The 15,253-nt window shown below is 47.7% G+C and overlaps 19 non-coding genes across 19 annotated transcripts; all 19 read right to left on the bottom strand.

The window, feature by feature from the left end:
- Window positions 1-1,435: 1,435 nt before the first annotated feature.
- LOC148072981 (U1 spliceosomal RNA) lies at window positions 1,436-1,600 on the bottom strand. The gene has a single exon (XR_015712362.1). It is a non-coding gene; the product is annotated as a U1 spliceosomal RNA (small nuclear RNA).
- Window positions 1,601-2,069: 469 nt separating this feature from the next.
- LOC148072980 (U2 spliceosomal RNA) lies at window positions 2,070-2,260 on the bottom strand. Its single transcript, XR_015712718.1, has one exon. It is a non-coding gene; the product is annotated as a U2 spliceosomal RNA (small nuclear RNA).
- A 671-nt stretch (window positions 2,261-2,931) lies between these two features.
- Window positions 2,932-3,096, bottom strand: LOC148072979 (U1 spliceosomal RNA). Its single transcript, XR_015712361.1, has one exon. It is a non-coding gene; the product is annotated as a U1 spliceosomal RNA (small nuclear RNA).
- Window positions 3,097-3,714: 618 nt separating this feature from the next.
- Window positions 3,715-3,879, bottom strand: LOC148072978 (U1 spliceosomal RNA). The gene has a single exon (XR_015712360.1). It is a non-coding gene; the product is annotated as a U1 spliceosomal RNA (small nuclear RNA).
- Window positions 3,880-4,356: 477 nt separating this feature from the next.
- LOC148072977 (U2 spliceosomal RNA) lies at window positions 4,357-4,547 on the bottom strand. Its single transcript, XR_015712717.1, has one exon. It is a non-coding gene; the product is annotated as a U2 spliceosomal RNA (small nuclear RNA).
- A 670-nt stretch (window positions 4,548-5,217) lies between these two features.
- Window positions 5,218-5,382, bottom strand: LOC148072976 (U1 spliceosomal RNA). The gene has a single exon (XR_015712359.1). It is a non-coding gene; the product is annotated as a U1 spliceosomal RNA (small nuclear RNA).
- A 469-nt stretch (window positions 5,383-5,851) lies between these two features.
- Window positions 5,852-6,042, bottom strand: LOC148072975 (U2 spliceosomal RNA). The gene has a single exon (XR_015712716.1). It is a non-coding gene; the product is annotated as a U2 spliceosomal RNA (small nuclear RNA).
- A 671-nt stretch (window positions 6,043-6,713) lies between these two features.
- On the bottom strand, window positions 6,714-6,878 carry LOC148072974 (U1 spliceosomal RNA). The gene has a single exon (XR_015712358.1). It is a non-coding gene; the product is annotated as a U1 spliceosomal RNA (small nuclear RNA).
- A 618-nt stretch (window positions 6,879-7,496) lies between these two features.
- LOC148072973 (U1 spliceosomal RNA) lies at window positions 7,497-7,661 on the bottom strand. Its single transcript, XR_015712357.1, has one exon. It is a non-coding gene; the product is annotated as a U1 spliceosomal RNA (small nuclear RNA).
- Window positions 7,662-8,130: 469 nt separating this feature from the next.
- On the bottom strand, window positions 8,131-8,321 carry LOC148072972 (U2 spliceosomal RNA). The gene has a single exon (XR_015712715.1). It is a non-coding gene; the product is annotated as a U2 spliceosomal RNA (small nuclear RNA).
- Window positions 8,322-9,022: 701 nt separating this feature from the next.
- LOC148072971 (U1 spliceosomal RNA) lies at window positions 9,023-9,187 on the bottom strand. Its single transcript, XR_015712356.1, has one exon. It is a non-coding gene; the product is annotated as a U1 spliceosomal RNA (small nuclear RNA).
- Window positions 9,188-9,656: 469 nt separating this feature from the next.
- LOC148072970 (U2 spliceosomal RNA) lies at window positions 9,657-9,847 on the bottom strand. The gene has a single exon (XR_015712263.1). It is a non-coding gene; the product is annotated as a U2 spliceosomal RNA (small nuclear RNA).
- Window positions 9,848-10,517: 670 nt separating this feature from the next.
- LOC148072969 (U1 spliceosomal RNA) lies at window positions 10,518-10,682 on the bottom strand. Its single transcript, XR_015712355.1, has one exon. It is a non-coding gene; the product is annotated as a U1 spliceosomal RNA (small nuclear RNA).
- Window positions 10,683-11,151: 469 nt separating this feature from the next.
- Window positions 11,152-11,342, bottom strand: LOC148072968 (U2 spliceosomal RNA). Its single transcript, XR_015712714.1, has one exon. It is a non-coding gene; the product is annotated as a U2 spliceosomal RNA (small nuclear RNA).
- A 701-nt stretch (window positions 11,343-12,043) lies between these two features.
- LOC148072967 (U1 spliceosomal RNA) lies at window positions 12,044-12,208 on the bottom strand. Its single transcript, XR_015712354.1, has one exon. It is a non-coding gene; the product is annotated as a U1 spliceosomal RNA (small nuclear RNA).
- Window positions 12,209-12,677: 469 nt separating this feature from the next.
- LOC148072966 (U2 spliceosomal RNA) lies at window positions 12,678-12,868 on the bottom strand. The gene has a single exon (XR_015712713.1). It is a non-coding gene; the product is annotated as a U2 spliceosomal RNA (small nuclear RNA).
- Window positions 12,869-13,539: 671 nt separating this feature from the next.
- On the bottom strand, window positions 13,540-13,704 carry LOC148072965 (U1 spliceosomal RNA). Its single transcript, XR_015712352.1, has one exon. It is a non-coding gene; the product is annotated as a U1 spliceosomal RNA (small nuclear RNA).
- A 469-nt stretch (window positions 13,705-14,173) lies between these two features.
- Window positions 14,174-14,364, bottom strand: LOC148072964 (U2 spliceosomal RNA). The gene has a single exon (XR_015712712.1). It is a non-coding gene; the product is annotated as a U2 spliceosomal RNA (small nuclear RNA).
- Window positions 14,365-15,065: 701 nt separating this feature from the next.
- Window positions 15,066-15,230, bottom strand: LOC148072963 (U1 spliceosomal RNA). Its single transcript, XR_015712351.1, has one exon. It is a non-coding gene; the product is annotated as a U1 spliceosomal RNA (small nuclear RNA).
- Between the last annotated feature and the right edge of the window lie 23 nt (window positions 15,231-15,253).

The following is a 15,253-nucleotide window of genomic DNA, read 5'->3' as shown; positions in this document are numbered from 1 at the left end:
CCATTGCTGGATAGGGACCCTCCATGAGCAGTTCCAGATGCCATCCTCATCTCTCACCTTGGTAGCCTGGCCTTTGACAGTACAATATCTCCCCAGCCATATGCATACATCCTCTGCATTAACAGTTTCATTGAACATTCGGACAATCACCGTTTTCAAGGAGTTGTCCGTCAGTTTCTCCACTGCAAATGCAGAAAACTGGGGTTTGGCATTCTCAAAACGAATCCAAAAATCTTTAAGCTGAACAGCAGACCTAAAACTGACATCGAATCCTTTGTTAAAGGGTAACGAAAGGATACAGTTCAAGTCATTTGGAGTAAACTCCAAAATTTGCTGAATCAGCTTTCTAGAAAAATCTAGTCTTGACATGTTTAAAAGTTTACCATTAACTTCATTAAAATTAAAACGCACAGTGTGGTGCCTCCGCATGCCAGCATGGGAGGCTGACATGGTGGAGACACCACAAAACTATGATAAAAATGAACAATAAAATCTATAAAAAATCACTAAAAAGCCAAACTTAAAAGGTAAAACTTAAGAGGTACTTACCTGTTACCAGGAACCAGTGTACTGGTCCAAGGTAGTAAAGTGCGTGTGCCGTGTATCCCCTGTGAAAAATGGAAACAGTTACAAGAAATGCTCTGTTTTTTCACTGGAGAGATGAAATATCCTCCAGAGTAGTGAACACTCAAGCCACTGATCAGCAAGAGTGTGATCTACCCAACGGAGGTGATCGCAGTCTTAACCAAAGGCCGAGAAGCGATGGCAACCATGTGCATGACCTTTTAGAGGGGCTCGAAAGGTCAACGAGAGCCACTTACGGGGCCACAAAGGGTAAAGAACCAGAAAAGGTAGGGAGCCACATAGGGTAAGGAACCACACAGGGTAAGGAACCACACAGGGTAAGGAGCCACACAAAGAAAGGAACCTGACAAAGTAAGGAGCCACACAGAGTAAGTAACCAGACAGAGTAAGGAACAACACAGAGTAAGGAACCAGACAGAGTAAGGAGCAACATAGAGTAAGGAGCAACACAGGGTAAGGAACAACACAGAGTAAGGAGCCACACAGAGTAAGGAGCCACACAGAGTAAGGGACAAGACAGAGTAAGGAGCAACACAGAGTATGGAGCCACACAGGGTAAGGAACAACACAGAGTAAGGAGCCAAACAGGTTAAGGAACCAGACAGGGTAAGGAGCCATACAGAGAAAGGAACCAGGCAGGGTAAGGAACCAGATTTCCAGATTTTGAGATCAGTCCAGTGCTAAGAAGGTCGACAAAGGTCATTCACTGAGAGCGCGATTTTAACTTGATCCCAGAAGGTGATTCCAACCTACCCGGCAACTTGTTAAACCCTACAGACAAGGACAAGCCTCGGCTGAGTGTTCCACACGAGCTTGCATCAAACTAAAGCATTCTTTAACAAGTGATGAACGGGGGAGAGCGCGAACGCAGTCCCCCACTACCAGAAATTATGCAGTCGAGATTCCCACATTTGGGGAATTCGCAAAGGTCAGCATGACCTAGAGTGCAATGGCCGGGCCTCGCCTTGGGTGAACCACCTTCCTGATCATGGTGTCTCCCCTGCCAGGTAAGTATGAATTGTAGAGCTCATAGACTTGATGGCCTGGAAATAATCCCTTGTTCTTACTCATGGTGGGGAGTAATGAGCCACACAGGGTAAGGAACAAGGCAGAGTAAGGAGCCACACAGAGTAAGAACCCAGACCTAGTAAGGAGAGCAACACTATGAAAGGAACCAGACAGATTAAGGAACCATATAGGGTAAGGAACAAGGCAGAGTAAGGAGCCACACTATGAAAGGAACCAGACAGAGTAAGGAACCATATAGGGTAAGGAACAAGGCAGAGTAAGGAGCAACACTATGAAAGGAACCAGACAGAGTAAGGAACCATACAGGGTAAGGAGCCATACAGAGAAGGGAACCAGGAAGGGTAAGGAACGAAATACCCCCATCCTTCTCCTCACTTGAACACTCCACATCAATTGGGAAAGGCCTTGGCCAACCGCTTGAGGGGTTTGTACACTTAATTTCCATACAACTTTTAGGTTTTTGCACTGTTCCCAGAGATAATGCAATACCGGGTCAATGCGCAGAGAGGGTGGAGCAAGCCCCTGGCCCTTCTCCCATGTCCAAAAATCAATTTAATATATGGTCTCCATATAGGAGACGTATCAGATATTAAACTGATAAGAACAGATACTACACTTGATCTTAGCCAAAAGGCCGAGAAGCGATGGCAACCATGTGCATGACCTTTTAGAGGGGCTCGAAAGGTCAACGAGAGCCACTTACGGGGCCACAAAGGGTAAAGAACCAGAAAAGGTAGGGAGCCACATAGGGTAAGGAACCACACAGGGTAAGGAACCACACAGGGTAAGGAGCCACACAAAGAAAGGAACCTGACAAAGTAAGGAGCCACACAGAGTAAGTAACCAGACAGAGTAAGGAACAACACAGAGTAAGGAACCAGACAGAGTAAGGAGCAACATAGAGTAAGGAGCAACACAGGGTAAGGAACAACACAGAGTAAGGAGCCACACAGAGTAAGGAGCCACACAGAGTAAGGGACAAGACAGAGTAAGGAGCAACACAGAGTATGGAGCCACACAGGGTAAGGAACAACACAGAGTAAGGAGCCAAACAGGTTAAGGAACCAGACAGGGTAAGGAGCCATACAGAGAAAGGAACCAGGCAGGGTAAGGAACCAGATTTCCAGATTTTGAGATCAGTCCAGTGCTAAGAAGGTCGACAAAGGTCATTCACTGAGAGCGCGATTTTAACTTGATCCCAGAAGGTGATTCCAACCTACCCGGCAACTTGTTAAACCCTACAGACAAGGACAAGCCTCGGCTGAGTGTTCCACACGAGCTTGCATCAAACTAAAGCATTCTTTAACAAGTGATGAACGGGGGAGAGCGCGAACGCAGTCCCCCACTACCAGAAATTATGCAGTCGAGATTCCCACATTTGGGGAATTCGCAAAGGTCAGCATGACCTAGAGTGCAATGGCCGGGCCTCGCCTTGGGTGAACCACCTTCCTGATCATGGTGTCTCCCCTGCCAGGTAAGTATGAATTGTAGAGCTCATAGACTTGATGGCCTGGAAATAATCCCTTGTTCTTACTCATGGTGGGGAGTAATGAGCCACACAGGGTAAGGAACAAGGCAGAGTAAGGAGCCACACAGAGTAAGAACCCAGACCTAGTAAGGAGAGCAACACTATGAAAGGAACCAGACAGATTAAGGAACCATATAGGGTAAGGAACAAGGCAGAGTAAGGAGCCACACTATGAAAGGAACCAGACAGAGTAAGGAACCATATAGGGTAAGGAACAAGGCAGAGTAAGGAGCAACACTATGAAAGGAACCAGACAGAGTAAGGAACCATACAGGGTAAGGAGCCATACAGAGAAGGGAACCAGGAAGGGTAAGGAACGAAATACCCCCATCCTTCTCCTCACTTGAACACTCCACATCAATTGGGAAAGGCCTTGGCCAACAGTTTGAGATCAGTCCAGTGCTAAGAAGGTCGACAAAGGTCATTCACTGAGAGCGCGATTTTAACTTGATCCCAGAAGGTGATTCCAACCTACCCGGCAACTTGTTAAACCCTACAGACAAGGACAAGCCTCGGCTGAGTGTTCCACACGAGCTTGCATCAAACTAAAGCATTCTTTAACAAGTGATGAACGGGGGAGAGCGCGAACGCAGTCCCCCACTACCAGAAATTATGCAGTCGAGATTCCCACATTTGGGGAATTCGCAAAGGTCAGCATGACCTAGAGTGCAATGGCCGGGCCTCGCCTTGGGTGAACCACCTTCCTGATCATGGTGTCTCCCCTGCCAGGTAAGTATGAATTGTAGAGCTCATAGACTTGATGGCCTGGAAATAATCCCTTGTTCTTACTCATGGTGGGGAGTAATGAGCCACACAGGGTAAGGAACAAGGCAGAGTAAGGAGCCACACAGAGTAAGAACCCAGACCTAGTAAAGAGAGCAACACTATGAAAGGAACCAGACAGATTAAGGAACCATATAGGGTAAGGAACAAGGCAGAGTAAGGAGCCACACTATGAAAGGAACCAGACAGAGTAAGGAACCATATAGGGTAAGGAACAAGGCAGAGTAAGGAGCAACACTATGAAAGGAACCAGACAGAGTAAGGAACCATACAGGGTAAGGAGCCATACAGAGAAGGGAACCAGGAAGGGAGGAAGGGTAAGGAACGAAATACCCCCATCCTTCTCCTCACTTGAACACTCCACATCAATTGGGAAAGGCCTTGGCCAACCGCTTGAGGGGTTTGTACACTTAATTTCCATACAACTTTTAGGTTTTTGCACTGTTCCCAGAGATAATGCAATACCGGGTCAATGCGCAGAGAGGGTGGAGCAAGCCCCTGGCCCTTCTCCCATGTCCAAAAATCAATTTAATATATGGTCTCCATATAGGAGACGTATCAGATATTAAACTGATAAGAACAGATACTACACTTGATCTTAGCCAAAAGGCCGAGAAGCGATGGCAACCATGTGCATGACCTTTTAGAGGGGCTCGAAAGGTCAACGAGAGCCACTTACGGGCCACAAAGGGTAAAGAACCAGAAAAGGTAGGGAGCCACATAGGGTAAGGAACCACACAGGGTAAGGAACCACACAGGGTAAGGAGCCACACAAAGAAAGGAACCTGACAAAGTAAGGAGCCACACAGAGTAAGTAACCAGACAGAGTAAGGAACAACACAGAGTAAGGAACCAGACAGAGTAAGGAGCAACATAGAGTAAGGAGCAACACAGGGTAAGGAACAACACAGAGTAAGGAGCCACACAGAGTAAGGAGCCACACAGAGTAAGGGACAAGACAGAGTAAGGAGCAACACAGAGTATGGAGCCACACAGGGTAAGGAACAACACAGAGTAAGGAGCCAAACAGGTTAAGGAACCAGACAGGGTAAGGAGCCATACAGAGAAAGGAACCAGGCAGGGTAAGGAACCAGATTTCCAGATTTTGAGATCAGTCCAGTGCTAAGAAGGTCGACAAAGGTCATTCACTGAGAGCGCGATTTTAACTTGATCCCAGAAGGTGATTCCAACCTACCCGGCAACTTGTTAAACCCTACAGACAAGGACAAGCCTCGGCTGAGTGTTCCACACGAGCTTGCATCAAACTAAAGCATTCTTTAACAAGTGATGAACGGGGGAGAGCGCGAACGCAGTCCCCCACTACCAGAAATTATGCAGTCGAGATTCCCACATTTGGGGAATTCGCAAAGGTCAGCATGACCTAGAGTGCAATGGCCGGGCCTCGCCTTGGGTGAACCACCTTCCTGATCATGGTGTCTCCCCTGCCAGGTAAGTATGAATTGTAGAGCTCATAGACTTGATGGCCTGGAAATAATCCCTTGTTCTTACTCATGGTGGGGAGTAATGAGCCACACAGGGTAAGGAACAAGGCAGAGTAAGGAGCCACACAGAGTAAGAACCCAGACCTAGTAAGGAGAGCAACACTATGAAAGGAACCAGACAGATTAAGGAACCATATAGGGTAAGGAACAAGGCAGAGTAAGGAGCCACACTATGAAAGGAACCAGACAGAGTAAGGAACCATATAGGGTAAGGAACAAGGCAGAGTAAGGAGCAACACTATGAAAGGAACCAGACAGAGTAAGGAACCATACAGGGTAAGGAGCCATACAGAGAAGGGAACCAGGAAGGGTAAGGAACGAAATACCCCCATCCTTCTCCTCACTTGAACACTCCACATCAATTGGGAAAGGCCTTGGCCAACCGCTTGAGGGGTTTGTACACTTAATTTCCATACAACTTTTAGGTTTTTGCACTGTTCCCAGAGATAATGCAATACCGGGTCAATGCGCAGAGAGGGTGGAGCAAGCCCCTGGCCCTTCTCCCATGTCCAAAAATCAATTTAATATATGGTCTCCATATAGGAGACGTATCAGATATTAAACTGATAAGAACAGATACTACACTTGATCTTAGCCAAAAGGCCGAGAAGCGATGGCAACCATGTGCATGACCTTTTAGAGGGGCTCGAAAGGTCAACGAGAGCCACTTACGGGGCCACAAAGGGTAAAGAACCAGAAAAGGTAGGGAGCCACATAGGGTAAGGAACCACACAGGGTAAGGAACCACACAGGGTAAGGAGCCACACAAAGAAAGGAACCTGACAAAGTAAGGAGCCACACAGAGTAAGTAACCAGACAGAGTAAGGAACAACACAGAGTAAGGAACCAGACAGAGTAAGGAGCAACATAGAGTAAGGAGCAACACAGGGTAAGGAACAACACAGAGTAAGGAGCCACACAGAGTAAGGAGCCACACAGAGTAAGGGACAAGACAGAGTAAGGAGCAACACAGAGTATGGAGCCACACAGGGTAAGGAACAACACAGAGTAAGGAGCCAAACAGGTTAAGGAACCAGACAGGGTAAGGAGCCATACAGAGAAAGGAACCAGGCAGGGTAAGGAACCAGATTTCCAGATTTTGAGATCAGTCCAGTGCTAAGAAGGTCGACAAAGGTCATTCACTGAGAGCGCGATTTTAACTTGATCCCAGAAGGTGATTCCAACCTACCCGGCAACTTGTTAAACCCTACAGACAAGGACAAGCCTCGGCTGAGTGTTCCACACGAGCTTGCATCAAACTAAAGCATTCTTTAACAAGTGATGAACGGGGGAGAGCGCGAACGCAGTCCCCCACTACCAGAAATTATGCAGTCGAGATTCCCACATTTGGGGAATTCGCAAAGGTCAGCATGACCTAGAGTGCAATGGCCGGGCCTCGCCTTGGGTGAACCACCTTCCTGATCATGGTGTCTCCCCTGCCAGGTAAGTATGAATTGTAGAGCTCATAGACTTGATGGCCTGGAAATAATCCCTTGTTCTTACTCATGGTGGGGAGTAATGAGCCACACAGGGTAAGGAACAAGGCAGAGTAAGGAGCCACACAGAGTAAGAACCCAGACCTAGTAAGGAGAGCAACACTATGAAAGGAACCAGACAGATTAAGGAACCATATAGGGTAAGGAACAAGGCAGAGTAAGGAGCCACACTATGAAAGGAACCAGACAGAGTAAGGAACCATATAGGGTAAGGAACAAGGCAGAGTAAGGAGCAACACTATGAAAGGAACCAGACAGAGTAAGGAACCATACAGGGTAAGGAGCCATACAGAGAAGGGAACCAGGAAGGGTAAGGAACGAAATACCCCCATCCTTCTCCTCACTTGAACACTCCACATCAATTGGGAAAGGCCTTGGCCAACAGTTTGAGATCAGTCCAGTGCTAAGAAGGTCGACAAAGGTCATTCACTGAGAGCGCGATTTTAACTTGATCCCAGAAGGTGATTCCAACCTACCCGGCAACTTGTTAAACCCTACAGACAAGGACAAGCCTCGGCTGAGTGTTCCACACGAGCTTGCATCAAACTAAAGCATTCTTTAACAAGTGATGAACGGGGGAGAGCGCGAACGCAGTCCCCCACTACCAGAAATTATGCAGTCGAGATTCCCACATTTGGGGAATTCGCAAAGGTCAGCATGACCTAGAGTGCAATGGCCGGGCCTCGCCTTGGGTGAACCACCTTCCTGATCATGGTGTCTCCCCTGCCAGGTAAGTATGAATTGTAGAGCTCATAGACTTGATGGCCTGGAAATAATCCCTTGTTCTTACTCATGGTGGGGAGTAATGAGCCACACAGGGTAAGGAACAAGGCAGAGTAAGGAGCCACACAGAGTAAGAACCCAGACCTAGTAAAGAGAGCAACACTATGAAAGGAACCAGACAGATTAAGGAACCATATAGGGTAAGGAACAAGGCAGAGTAAGGAGCCACACTATGAAAGGAACCAGACAGAGTAAGGAACCATATAGGGTAAGGAACAAGGCAGAGTAAGGAGCAACACTATGAAAGGAACCAGACAGAGTAAGGAACCATACAGGGTAAGGAGCCATACAGAGAAGGGAACCAGGAAGGGTAAGGAACGAAATACCCCCATCCTTCTCCTCACTTGAACACTCCACATCAATTGGGAAAGGCCTTGGCCAACCGCTTGAGGGGTTTGTACACTTAATTTCCATACAACTTTTAGGTTTTTGCACTGTTCCCAGAGATAATGCAATACCGGGTCAATGCGCAGAGAGGGTGGAGCAAGCCCCTGGCCCTTCTCCCATGTCCAAAAATCAATTTAATATATGGTCTCCATATAGGAGACGTATCAGATATTAAACTGATAAGAACAGATACTACACTTGATCTTAGCCAAAAGGCCGAGAAGCGATGGCAACCATGTGCATGACCTTTTAGAGGGGCTCGAAAGGTCAACGAGAGCCACTTACGGGGCCACAAAGGGTAAAGAACCAGAAAAGGTAGGGAGCCACATAGGGTAAGGAACCACACAGGGAAAGGAACCACACAGGGTAAGGAGCCACACAAAGAAAGGAACCTGACAAAGTAAGGAGCCACACAGAGTAAGTAACCAGACAGAGTAAGGAACAACACAGAGTAAGGAACCAGACAGAGTAAGGAGCAACACAGAGTAAGGAGCAACACAGGGTAAGGAACAACACAGAGTAAGGAGCCACACAGAGTAAGGAGCCACACAGAGTAAGGGACAAGACAGAGTAAGGAGCAACACAGAGTAAGGAGCCACACAGGGTAAGGAACAACACAGAGTAAGGAGCCAAACAGGGTAAGGAGCCATACAGAGAAAGGAACCAGGCAGGGTAAGGAACCAGATCTCCTTCTCCTCACTGGAATGCTCCACATCAATTGGGAAAGGCCTGGGCCAACAGTTTGAGATCAGTCCAGTGCTAAGAAGGTCGACAAAGGTCATTCACTGAGAGCGCGATTTTAACTTGATCCCAGAAGGTGATTCCAACCTACCCGGCAACTTGTTAAACCCTACAGACAAGGACAAGCCTCGGCTGAGTGTTCCACACGAGCTTGCATCAAACTAAAGCATTCTTTAACAAGTGATGAACGGGGGAGAGCGCGAACGCAGTCCCCCACTACCAGAAATTATGCAGTCGAGATTCCCACATTTGGGGAATTCGCAAAGGTCAGCATGACCTAGAGTGCAATGGCCGGGCCTCGCCTTGGGTGAACCACCTTCCTGATCATGGTGTCTCCCCTGCCAGGTAAGTATGAATTGTAGAGCTCATAGACTTGATGGCCTGGAAATAATCCCTTGTTCTTACTCATGGTGGGGAGTAATGAGCCACACAGGGTAAGGAACAAGGCAGAGTAAGGAGCCACACAGAGTAAGAACCCAGACCTAGTAAGGAGAGCAACACTATGAAAGGAACCAGACAGATTAAGGAACCATATAGGGTAAGGAACAAGGCAGAGTAAGGAGCCACACTATGAAAGGAACCAGACAGAGTAAGGAACCATATAGGGTAAGGAACAAGGCAGAGTAAGGAGCAACACTATGAAAGGAACCAGACAGAGTAAGGAACCATACAGGGTAAGGAGCCATACAGAGAAGGGAACCAGGAAGGGTAAGGAACGAAATACCCCCATCCTTCTCCTCACTTGAACACTCCACATCAATTGGGAAAGGCCTTGGCCAACCGCTTGAGGGGTTTGTACACTTAATTTCCATACAACTTTTAGGTTTTTGCACTGTTCCCAGAGATAATGCAATACCGGGTCAATGCGCAGAGAGGGTGGAGCAAGCCCCTGGCCCTTCTCCCATGTCCAAAAATCAATTTAATATATGGTCTCCATATAGGAGACGTATCAGATATTAAACTGATAAGAACAGATACTACACTTGATCTTTGCCAAAAGGCCGAGAAGCGATGGCAACCATGTGCATGACCTTTTAGAGGGGCTCGAAAGGTCAACGAGAGCCACTTACGGGGCCACAAAGGGTAAAGAACCAGAAAAGGTAGGGAGCCACATAGGGTAAGGAACCACACAGGGTAAGGAACCACACAGGGTAAGGAGCCACACAAAGAAAGGAACCTGACAAAGAAAGGAGCCACACAGAGTAAGTAACCAGACAGAGTAAGGAACAACACAGAGTAAGGAACCAGACAGAGTAAGGAGCAACATAGAGTAAGGAGCAACACAGGGTAAGGAACAACACAGAGTAAGGAGCCAAACAGAGTAAGGAGCCACACAGAGTAAGGGACAAGACAGAGTAAGGAGCAACACAGAGTATGGAGCCACACAGGGTAAGGAACAACACAGAGTAAGGAGCCAAACAGGTTAAGGAACCAGACAGGGTAAGGAGCCATACAGAGAAAGGAACCAGGCAGGGTAAGGAACCAGATTCCAGATTTTGAGATCAGTCCAGTGCTAAGAAGGTCGACAAAGGTCATTCACTGAGAGCGCGATTTTAACTTGATCCCAGAAGGTGATTCCAACCTACCCGGCAACTTGTTAAACCCTACAGACAAGGACAAGCCTCGGCTGAGTGTTCCACACGAGCTTGCATCAAACTAAAGCATTCTTTAACAAGTGATGAACGGGGGAGAGCGCGAACGCAGTCCCCCACTACCAGAAATTATGCAGTCGAGATTCCCACATTTGGGGAATTCGCAAAGGTCAGCATGACCTAGAGTGCAATGGCCGGGCCTCGCCTTGGGTGAACCACCTTCCTGATCATGGTGTCTCCCCTGCCAGGTAAGTATGAATTGTAGAGCTCATAGACTTGATGGCCTGGAAATAATCCCTTGTTCTTACTCATGGTGGGGAGTAATGAGCCACACAGGGTAAGGAACAAGGCAGAGTAAGGAGCCACACAGAGTAAGAACCCAGACCTAGTAAGGAGAGCAACACTATGAAAGGAACCAGACAGATTAAGGAACCATATAGGGTAAGGAACAAGGCAGAGTAAGGAGCCACACTATGAAAGGAACCAGACAGAGTAAGGAACCATATAGGGTAAGGAACAAGGCAGAGTAAGGAGCAACACTATGAAAGGAACCAGACAGAGTAAGGAACCATACAGGGTAAGGAGCCATACAGAGAAGGGAACCAGGAAGGGTAAGGAACGAAATACCCCCATCCTTCTCCTCACTTGAACACTCCACATCAATTGGGAAAGGCCTTGGCCAACCGCTTGAGGGGTTTGTACACTTAATTTCCATACAACTTTTAGGTTTTTGCACTGTTCCCAGAGATAATGCAATACCGGGTCAATGCGCAGAGAGGGTGGAGCAAGCCCCTGGCCCTTCTCCCATGTCCAAAAATCAATTTAATATATGGTCTCCATATAGGAGACGTATCAGATATTAAACTGATAAGAACAGATACTACACTTGATCTTAGCCAAAAGGCCGAGAAGCGATGGCAACCATGTGCATGACCTTTTAGAGGGGCTCGAAAGGTCAACGAGAGCCACTTACGGGGCCACAAAGGGTAAAGAACCAGAAAAGGTAGGGAGCCACATAGGGTAAGGAACCACACAGGGAAAGGAACCACACAGGGTAAGGAGCCACACAAAGAAAGGAACCTGACAAAGTAAGGAGCCACACAGAGTAAGTAACCAGACAGAGTAAGGAACAACACAGAGTAAGGAACCAGACAGAGTAAGGAGCAACACAGAGTAAGGAGCAACACAGGGTAAGGAACAACACAGAGTAAGGAGCCACACAGAGTAAGGAGCCACACAGAGTAAGGGACAAGACAGAGTAAGGAGCAACACAGAGTAAGGAGCCACACAGGGTAAGGAACAACACAGAGTAAGGAGCCAAACAGGGTAAGGAGCCATACAGAGAAAGGAACCAGGCAGGGTAAGGAACCAGATCTCCTTCTCCTCACTGGAATGCTCCACATCAATTGGGAAAGGCCTGGGCCAACAGTTTGAGATCAGTCCAGTGCTAAGAAGGTCGACAAAGGTCATTCACTGAGAGCGCGATTTTAACTTGATCCCAGAAGGTGATTCCAACCTACCCGGCAACTTGTTAAACCCTACAGACAAGGACAAGCCTCGGCTGAGTGTTCCACACGAGCTTGCATCAAACTAAAGCATTCTTTAACAAGTGATGAACGGGGGAGAGCGCGAACGCAGTCCCCCACTACCAGAAATTATGCAGTCGAGATTCCCACATTTGGGGAATTCGCAAAGGTCAGCATGACCTAGAGTGCAATGGCCGGGCCTCGCCTTGGGTGAACCACCTTCCTGATCATGGTGTCTCCCCTGCCAGGTAAGTATGAATTGTAGAGCTCATAGACTTGATGGCCTGGAAATAATCCCTTGTTCTTACTCATGGTGGGGAGTAATGAGCCACACAGGGTAAGGAACAAGGCAGAGTAAGGAGCCACACAGAGTAAGAACCCAGACCTAGTAAGGAGAGCAACACTATGAAAGGAACCAGACAGATTAAGGAACCATATAGGGTAAGGAACAAGGCAGAGTAAGGAGCCACACTATGAAAGGAACCAGACAGAGTAAGGAACCATATAGGGTAAGGAACAAGGCAGAGTAAGGAGCAACACTATGAAAGGAACCAGACAGAGTAAGGAACCATACAGGGTAAGGAGCCATACAGAGAAGGGAACCAGGAAGGGTAAGGAACGAAATACCCCCATCCTTCTCCTCACTTGAACACTCCACATCAATTGGGAAAGGCCTTGGCCAACCGCTTGAGGGGTTTGTACACTTAATTTCCATACAACTTTTAGGTTTTTGCACTGTTCCCAGAGATAATGCAATACCGGGTCAATGCGCAGAGAGGGTGGAGCAAGCCCCTGGCCCTTCTCCCATGTCCAAAAATCAATTTAATATATGGTCTCCATATAGGAGACGTATCAGATATTAAACTGATAAGAACAGATACTACACTTGATCTTAGCCAAAAGGCCGAGAAGCGATGGCAACCATGTGCATGACCTTTTAGAGGGGCTCGAAAGGTCAACGAGAGCCACTTACGGGGCCACAAAGGGTAAAGAACCAGAAAAGGTAGGGAGCCACATAGGGTAAGGAACCACACAGGGTAAGGAACCACACAGGGTAAGGAGCCACACAAAGAAAGGAACCTGACAAAGTAAGGAGCCACACAGAGTAAGTAACCAGACAGAGTAAGGAACAACACAGAGTAAGGAACCAGACAGAGTAAGGAGCAACATAGAGTAAGGAGCAACACAGGGTAAGGAACAACACAGAGTAAGGAGCCAAACAGAGTAAGGAGCCACACAGAGTAAGGGACAAGACAGAGTAAGGAGCAACACAGAGTATGGAGCCACACAGGGTAAGGAACAACACAGAGTAAGGAGCCAAACAGGTTAAGGAACCAGACAGGGTAAGGAGCCATACAGAGAAAGGAACCAGGCAGGGTAAGGAACCAGATTTCCAGATTTTGAGATCAGTCCAGTGCTAAGAAGGTCGACAAAGGTCATTCACTGAGAGCGCGATTTTAACTTGATCCCAGAAGGTGATTCCAACCTACCCGGCAACTTGTTAAACCCTACAGACAAGGACAAGCCTCGGCTGAGTGTTCCACACGAGCTTGCATCAAACTAAAGCATTCTTTAACAAGTGATGAACGGGGGAGAGCGCGAACGCAGTCCCCCACTACCAGAAATTATGCAGTCGAGATTCCCACATTTGGGGAATTCGCAAAGGTCAGCATGACCTAGAGTGCAATGGCCGGGCCTCGCCTTGGGTGAACCACCTTCCTGATCATGGTGTCTCCCCTGCCAGGTAAGTATGAATTGTAGAGCTCATAGACTTGATGGCCTGGAAATAATCCCTTGTTCTTACTCATGGTGGGGAGTAATGAGCCACACAGGGTAAGGAACAAGGCAGAGTAAGGAGCCACACAGAGTAAGAACCCAGACCTAGTAAGGAGAGCAACACTATGAAAGGAACCAGACAGATTAAGGAACCATATAGGGTAAGGAACAAGGCAGAGTAAGGAGCCACACTATGAAAGGAACCAGACAGAGTAAGGAACCATATAGGGTAAGGAACAAGGCAGAGTAAGGAGCAACACTATGAAAGGAACCAGACAGAGTAAGGAACCATACAGGGTAAGGAGCCATACAGAGAAGGGAACCAGGAAGGGTAAGGAACGAAATACCCCCATCCTTCTCCTCACTTGAACACTCCACATCAATTGGGAAAGGCCTTGGCCAACCGCTTGAGGGGTTTGTACACTTAATTTCCATACAACTTTTAGGTTTTTGCACTGTTCCCAGAGATAATGCAATACCGGGTCAATGCGCAGAGAGGGTGGAGCAAGCCCCTGGCCCTTCTCCCATGTCCAAAAATCAATTTAATATATGGTCTCCATATAGGAGACGTATCAGATATTAAACTGATAAGAACAGATACTACACTTGATCTTAGCCAAAAGGCCGAGAAGCGATGGCAACCATGTGCATGACCTTTTAGAGGGGCTCGAAAGGTCAACGAGAGCCACTTACGGGGCCACAAAGGGTAAAGAACCAGAAAAGGTAGGGAGCCACATAGGGTAAGGAACCACACAGGGTAAGGAACCACACAGGGTAAGGAGCCACACAAAGAAAGGAACCTGACAAAGTAAGGAGCCACACAGAGTAAGTAACCAGACAGAGTAAGGAACAACACAGAGTAAGGAACCAGACAGAGTAAGGAGCAACATAGAGTAAGGAGCAACACAGGGTAAGGAACAACACAGAGTAAGGAGCCACACAGAGTAAGGAGCCACACAGAGTAAGGGACAAGACAGAGTAAGGAGCAACACAGAGTAAGGAGCCACACAGGGTAAGGAACAACACAGAGTAAGGAGCCAAACAGGGTAAGGAGCCATACAGAGAAAGGAACCAGGCAGGGTAAGGAACCAGATCTCCTTCTCCTCACTGGAATGCTCCACATCAATTGGGAAAGGCCTGGGCCAACAGTTTGAGATCAGTCCAGTGCTAAGAAGGTCGACAAAGGTCATTCACTGAGAGCGCGATTTTAACTTGATCCCAGAAGGTGATTCCAACCTACCCGGCAACTTGTTAAACCCTACAGACAAGGACAAGCCTCGGCTGAGTGTTCCACACGAGCTTGCATCAAACTAAAGCATTCTTTAACAAGTGATGAACGGGGGAGAGCGCGAACGCAGTCCCCCACTACCAGAAATTATGCAGTCGAGATTCCCACATTTGGGGAATTCGCAAAGGTCAGCATGACCTAGAGTGCAATGGCCGGGCCTCGCCTTGGGTGAACCACCTTCCTGATCATGGTGTCTCCCCTGCCAGGTAAGTATGAATTGTAGAGCTCATAGACTTG

Source organism: Callionymus lyra, chromosome 8 (genome assembly GCF_982586985.1).
Source record: "Callionymus lyra chromosome 8, fCalLyr1.hap1.1, whole genome shotgun sequence".
Lineage (NCBI taxonomy): Eukaryota > Metazoa > Chordata > Actinopteri > Syngnathiformes > Callionymidae > Callionymus > Callionymus lyra.
The sequence above is the reverse complement of the archived record's forward strand: the minus strand, read 5'-3'. Positions and strand labels throughout refer to the sequence as shown.